Source organism: Pyrus communis, chromosome 6 (genome assembly GCF_963583255.1).
Source record: "Pyrus communis chromosome 6, drPyrComm1.1, whole genome shotgun sequence".
In the NCBI taxonomy this organism is placed as follows: domain Eukaryota; kingdom Viridiplantae; phylum Streptophyta; class Magnoliopsida; order Rosales; family Rosaceae; genus Pyrus; species Pyrus communis.
This window is the reverse complement of record NC_084808.1, coordinates 15,612,440-15,620,168: the sequence shown is the minus strand read 5'-3', so window position 1 is coordinate 15,620,168 and position 7,729 is coordinate 15,612,440. Positions and strand designations below refer to the sequence as shown.

General features: G+C 42.3%; 1 pseudogene; it reads left to right on the top strand.

Annotated features, from left to right (window-relative positions):
- Window positions 1-513: 513 nt before the first annotated feature.
- On the top strand, window positions 514-2,773 carry LOC137736119 (1-aminocyclopropane-1-carboxylate oxidase homolog 1-like; annotated as a pseudogene).
- Window positions 2,774-7,729: the final 4,956 nt, after the last annotated feature.

The following is a 7,729-nucleotide window of genomic DNA, read 5'->3' as shown; positions in this document are numbered from 1 at the left end:
ATGAAATAAAATCAATTATTTTTTGCTTGAGCTATAAACAGTTAACCCAAAATTAATAGATTCAATAAAAACTAAGGGGTGTATTGGATTGAGTTTTAATGGATTTATACATTTTTTGAATTTTGATGGAAGGTAATTGACTTCTAGAGACTTCATGAATTTTTTTGAGTGAATACTCTTAAATTCTCAACAGAAAATGTGAGATTTATGAATTCGTAAAATACGCTATGAAATCTCTTCAGTATCAAAGAAAAATTGTTTACAATGGATCAAACGTATTAGTTATTGAATTATTGATGTGATGTGTCAAGATGATAATTACTGATGACATTATTCTAAACTACTATTTAGTCTAGGAAAAATTGTTGATGTTTATTGCCAATTGGCATTATCTTTTTGCCTCATTAAAAGTTATTTCCATTCTTTCAACTTCAACCATTTTAAAAATGATCTTCTCCAACCACTTACATACATCAATAGAGAACTCTGAATCAGATCTGGTCACAAAACAAGATGGTAGCTACCAATACAAATTACGACCGGAAAAGTGAAGTAAAAGCCTTTGATGACAGCAAAGGAGTTAAAGGCCTCGTTGATGCGGGCATAACGAGGTTCCTAGAATATTTCATCAACCGCCAGAGTCGGATGATCATTACTCCATCAACAATTCCAGCTCTGATTCAGAAGCCAGCCAGTTTAGCATTCCAGTCATAGACCTTTAAGGCCTTGAACTTGATAGTCCAACTAAACGCAACGAGAAGGTTGCGAAAGTATGAGAGGCGTCAGAGACGTGGGGCTTTTTTCAAATTGCCAATCATGGAATACCTGTTGATGTTCAGGAGGAGATTAAGGATGGGGTACGTGGGTTTTTTGAGCTAGACACTCAAGTGAAGAAGGAGCTTTATTCTCGTGATCACTCCAGACCTATAGTCTACAATAGCAACTTTGATCCTTACCGTTCACCGGCGACTAATTGGAGGGATACTTTTTTGTGTTATATGGCTCCTAATCCTACCAAGCCAGAAGACTTTCCACAAGTATGCAGGTCTGTGACAGGGGAATTTATATTTCTCTGCAATCAGTGGTAAGTTTTGTATGTATCTTTATCATCACTTTTGGTGGTTATGGAGTTACATACTTTGACTAGTATAACATAGATAACAATTGCATATAGAATTCATTTGCTGTTTGTTATATGGAATGGATTGCTGTTTATTCATTTTCTGTTCATTTTGATGTGAAAAAAAATTTAAATTCTGAAAAAAAAAAAAAAAAAATTATTGGGATATTTTTTTTGAGTTGGACATCATTGGATTCGATATCATAATTATTTCTGGCATACTTGAAACTCTCTCTCTTGGTATCCTAGGTACGTAAAATCTAATCTTTTATGATTTTTTTTCTCTTACTTTTCTGATTTTCTATTTTATTCTATTTTATCTTGTAGGATTTCCTAAATATTTTTCATCTTCAAACTCCTTCTCAGTAAGCAAAGGAGTTCTAGACAAGCTAAGCATAAGATGACATCTCCACTAGGAGGCCAATTGCCATTTCTAGCGTTATCTTTGTCTGCCACATATATGAGCTAAATTTGAAAGTATAATGAAATGATTGAAGAAATTTTCGTTGTGAAATATGACAAAATTATTATTATTGTTTTTTTATGGATTAGGAACAAATGGAAAGGGTATTTAGACTTGTGGAGGAGTTTTAATGTTGGATCTGATTTGAATTAATTGATAATATTATCTTGCGTGTTGAATTTAAATTTTTTTCATGGTTTTTTTATTATCATTAAAATTTATTAAATTGAATTTGAGTCATTAGGTTTAAAAAGGTTACCGTTGATTTTTTTTTTTTTTTTTTTTTTTTTTTTCGAAACTGACCATCGGCTTAGAAAGGTCACAAAATTTGGGCCGCCCAACACAGTTACCGTTGGAAAGACATATAGCTAAGGGCGCCTCACTGGATCATAACAACGGGGAATCCCCCAGTCCACTTGCATCTGACGCGCAGGCCCACCTTTTCATTGCCTTTCACGTGTTACAGCTTGCTTGGGGCTCTCGTTTCACTTGACAACCTTATCCATCCGGGGGCCATAGAGACCCAAATACCATCCCCACACCCAAATTCTCACTTTTCCCACACTAAAATACATCCGTTGGATATGTTTTGGACCCAAAATCTGAGCTTTCATTCCCATTCCCAGTTGGAGACAGCCCAAGGCGGGGTTGGAGTTCGTCTTATTGGATACAATACAGTTTGAAATTTGAAAAGTAAAAAGATACATATATAAGCCGCTCAACTCACCATATTGGTTTAATTTCTATGTTAGTTTCAACTCGCAGAGACATACTAGTTGAATATTCAAAGCAAGAAATGAAGTTGAGGAAGTTGTTGTTCGAGTTGTTATCGGAGGCTCTTGGCCTAAAGCCAAAGCCAAGTCACTTGAATGACATGGACTTCTGATTCTAAGCCATTACTATCCTTCTTGTCCACAACCAAAGTTGACACTGCCACACTGGGCACAAGCAAGCATGCTGACAATGACTTCCTCACAGTGCTTCTGCACGATCATATTGGAGGTTTTCAAATTCTTCACCGGAGCAAGTGGGTTGATGTTCCCCTTGTGCCTGGTGCTCTTATAGTTAGAGCAACTCCACTGTTGGAGTTTGCTCGGGGGACAGGCCAGGAAAGGGCCCAAGAGGCCGGCTTCAATGCTCCAGCGTGGGGAGCCCGATGGACAGGACAGGCCCGAGCTCCGGTCCCGTGAGGAATTGCCAGCACGAGAGCTCGAGTGGATGTGATGCAAGGGCTGATGTCATCCTGGCGTCAACCCAAATTTTTATTTTTTTCTGTCAGGCGCGTGCACCTCACCCACGCGTGGGGACGCGTCGCCTGACATGGTTTCAGCGCCTGGGGCCCATGGTGTAGTTTTAAAAAGTTACCGTTGGGAAGCCACGTGGCTTCCCATGGTCCGTTGGATCTCAACGGCTATATAATGTGGACCGTCCGATTTGCAACGGTAATAAATAAAAAATCTTATTTAATATCAACCGTTGGATCTGAGATCAACGGTTGATGTTATTCTGCTTTATAAATAAATAAATAAAAAAGAAAAAATAGTTTTAAAATTAAGAAAAGTTACCGTTGTCACACGTGGCACAATCTGGAGTGTTGTAATTCAATTTTTTTTTTAAAATCCAACGGCAGAGATTAATTAGTTCAATAAAAATTTTAAAAAAATTGTAAAAAAATCCGAAAAAAAAATCTGAAATTTAATAAAAAAAATTGTTTTAACTTTTCTATAAATACCTACTCATTATCATCTACCTTACACCACAATTTCATATTTTCTCAACTACTTTGAATCAAATTCCTATCTTTCTCTCAAAGTTTCAATCCAATTTTTTTTTTAACAAAATGACTACTAATGCCCTAGTGTTTTGGTTTGGGGGTGGCTCTGTTTGGGTATGGGTGTTAAGTGGTATGAGTAATAGACACATGGGGGAGATGCTTACAGAATTGTGTAAAGCCCTAGTGAGAAAGTGGGGTTCACGGGTATCATCTGAAAATGTCATTGTTGGGCTCGAGGAAGGGTGACTGGAGATGGATGTGAGAAGAGATGCATGGTTGGGGTAACTAATTGACTGAAAATTTGAGATAAAGATGTTGATATACTCGGTCCTTGGCAACGTGTATGTCGAAGAACCAGGGGTAACTTGAGTGGGAACATGATTTGTGAAGACATTCGGGGTTAATGACTGGTTCTTCCTCTTTTGAGGTGGAGACCATCGTTTTCTCGTTCTGCTCGATACCTTCAATGATTAAAGTTTAAACCATCATGTTGATCACCTGACCTTTTGCCTATTTTGGTAGGAAATAATGGTGTCGGGCCCTTCACCGCCTCAACACAAATGTCTCTGCTATATGCCAAGCCTTCCTTTGTTACCAATGGACATAGTGGATATTCACATGGGTGCTTTTTCCGGTCGGTATGGCCTAGTCTTCCGCAGCGATAACAGAATTTTCTCAGACCTTCGTATCATAGGCGGATCATCGTCTTGCCTCCAGATTCTCTAAGCAACATGCAACCTATCGGAAGAGGTCTCGCTGTATCAACCTCCATAGAAATCTTTCGCCCAATTCGATGGGCAATAGTTGCAGCATTTGCACTTGTCATTAGACCATGGGGAACGCCATGAGCTTGTATCCAAAAAATCGCCTTACACGGTACAATATCATCTAGTGAGTGATTCAGTGGCCAGTGTTGAACGGAAAAGACATCGTCGTTTGTTAGAAATAGCTTCCTAGTTTGAGTCTAGATATGATTGTAATCCTAATTATAAGTGTATTCCTATCTTGTAGGGACTGTACCTTGTGGTGCAAGGCATGTAATTGTATATATTTCCTTTTCTTCACGTATCAATAATATACTTTCAGCCACACATTCTTTTTCTACATGGTATCAGAGCAGGTTACAAACCCTAGCTTTTTTTTTAACCACAATTTTTTTTCGGCAGTCATCCCTGCCGTTTCTCCTTTTATCATGGGAGACTCTTCTTCCGATGATCCCAACCCCTTTTATCTTCACCATTCCGACCATCCCAATCTTGTTCTTGTCTCCAAGAAATTAAACGGAGATAACTACACGACCTGGGCACGCGGGATGCACATCTCCTTAAGCGCCAAGAATAAACTTGGTTTTATCACCGGTGACATTGCAGAACCCGACCTTGCCGAAGACCCTGATGCTCACGCCTCTTGGAGGCGCTGCAATGATATGATCCTTTCATGGATCCTTCATTCTCTAGAGCCCGACCTTGCCGAATCCGTTCTTTTTTCCACCACCGCTAAGGCTGTTTGGGACGATCTTCATGAACGTTTTTCACAGTCTAATGCTCCCCGTATCTTCCACCTGAATCGTGAAATTGCCACCATCTCCCAAGGGTCCTCCTCGGTCTCCACATACTTCACTCGCCTCAAAGATCTTTGGGACGAGCTCGCCTCCAATAGTGATGCATGTTCTTGTTCTTGTAGCACCAAACATGATCGCCAACAACTTATGCAGTTTCTTATGGGTCTCAATGAATCGTTTGCTGCCGTTCGGGACCAAATTCTTCTAATGAATCCTTTACCCACAGTCTGCCAAGCTTGTTCCTCTGTTTCTCAAGCCGAAAAAGAACGTGCCCTTGGTTTTTCACGCACTGTCGAGCCTCCTGCTGCCATGGTGGTGCGCAGCTCTTTTCGGTCTTCGTCCGATCAGCCTCCTCTACATTGCACCTATTGCAGTTATGATTTCCACACCCGTGATACTTGCCACAAGCTTCATGGGTATCCGGTTGGACATCCTCTCCATGGTCAGCCGTGGAGACCTCCCCGCCGCTCCTCCACGTCCGCAGGTTCTGCCCGCAGCGCTGCTGCCCCATCTGCTCGCAGCCATACTGCTGCGTCTCGGCCCATCTGCAGCTTCGCAAGCCTCTCACGCCCATCTGCTAATCATGCACACCAGCCCGCTTTGGATGATCTCCTTCCACACCCTGGCCCACCAGCCCCCCACACGCCGCAGCCTACTTTACATGACCTGTAGATTGCCATGCCACATCTTTCTGCCGAACAGCATCATCGTCTCCTTGTGCCCTCAATGACAACCCAGCACCCACGACATCCACGACAACTACTCCTCAGGCTCATGTCGTTTCCCGTGATCACTTTACAGGTTTGTTACCCGTGTCTTCTCGTCATGGTCCATGGATCCTTGACAGTGGCGCCACGAATCATATCACTTCCTCCGCTTCATGTTTGGTTAATACTTCTGCTTCGCACCTGCCACCTGTTTCTTTGCCTAGCGGTGACACTGCTCCAATTACTTTAACTGGCACTCTTCGTTTAAATTCTTTGATTGACTTGGAAGATGTTTTATGTGTCCCTACTTTTAAAGTGGACCTTTTATTGGTTGGTAAGCTTACAGATGGATTATCGTGTTCCGTAACATTTTTTCCTTCTTGGTGTGTTTTGCAGAACTTGGTTTCGAAGGCGATGATTGGTGTGGGTAAGCGACGTGGTGACCTTTATTACCTCGTGGCCCTTACCTCCTCCCTTCCCACCCGTCAACCTCTGTGCCATCTCATCACCATCCCATCCTCATTATGGCATCGACGTCTTGGTCACCTTTCTCCTAGCCGTTTGCAAATTTTAGCCTCTAATTTCCTTAATTGTTCATTTGATTCTAGTCATGTTTGTACTGTTTGTCCTTTGGCCAAACAAACTCGTCAACCTTTTGGTTTAAGTTCAATTTCTACAACTTTTCCTTTTGATTTAATTCATTGTGATATTTGGGGTCCGAATCGTCAATCTTCCCTTACTAGTGCTCATTATTTTTTGACTATTGTGGATGATTTTTCCCGCTTTACGTGGGTCTTTCTCATGACGCACAAATCTGATACTCAACAACTAATCAAATCATTTTTTGCCTATGTTAATACCCAATTTCACACTCAAGTTCGAAGCATTCGTACCGATAATGGGGGCGAATTTGTTTCTCTTCGCAATTTTTTTTTCTGATCATGGAGTTCTTTTTCAAACTTCTTGTGTCTACACTCCGCAACAAAATGGCGTTGTTGAACACAAATATAGACATCTTCTTGAAACTGCTCGCGCCCTTCGCTTTCAATCACACCTTCCCCTCAAATTTTGGGGTGAATGTGTTCTTACCGCTGCTTATACCATAAATCGTTTCCCTACTCGACTTTTACATAATAAATCTCCTTTTGAGGTCCTCCATACTACAACCCCATCCTATCACCATTTTCGCGCCTTCGGTTGCCTTGCTTATGCCACCTCTATCCATCCTACCACAAAATTTTCCCCTCGGGCCCAACGATGCGCTTTCATTGGTTACCCTCATGGCCAAAAAGCATACAAATTATATGACTTAGACACTCATCGCACCTTCACCAGTCGAGATGTTATTTTCCATGAAGATTCCTTCCCTTTTGCTGCCTCGTCTCCACCTTCCCAACCCCCCACACCTTCTCTTCCCATTCCCTCTTTCCCGGACTTTACCTATTCCCCTTCTCCTGGCCCCACGTCCCCTTCCCCTCCTCCGACCCTACCCATTCCCCTGCTTCCTGTCACCGACACCTCATCACCTCTTCCTCCCTCCAATTCTATGCCACCCGCTTCTCCCACTTTAGTCCCGGCCCCACCACCGGCCCCACCTGTCCCACCCTCCACCGACATTTCCACCTCTCCTCCTATCCTCCCCACGGCCCCTCTTACTCCCTCATCACCCTCGGCACCTCCACCTCCTTTACTAGCCACTCGCACCTCATCTCGCACTCACCATCCCCCGTCCTATTTAAAAGACTATGTTTGCTCGCAAGTGATTTTGCCTCCACACCCATCGTCTTCGCAGCCCAGTTCTGTTAAAGGTACGCGATATCCACTTTGTAATTTTATTTCTTACCACCGGTTCTCTCCCAATCATCTTTCATATATTTATGCTGTCAGTCGGAGTTTGGAGCCCTCTTCTTTTGCAGAGGCTGCTCGTGATCCTAATTGGCATCGTGCCATGAATGAGGAGCTTGAGGCTTTACATGCCAACGGTACTTGGACATTGACTCCCTTACCTCCTGGCAAAGTTCCTATTGATTGTAAGTGGGTGTACAAACTAAAGCACAAGTCTGATGGTTCTATTGAGCGTTACAAAGCTCGCTTGGTGGCTAAA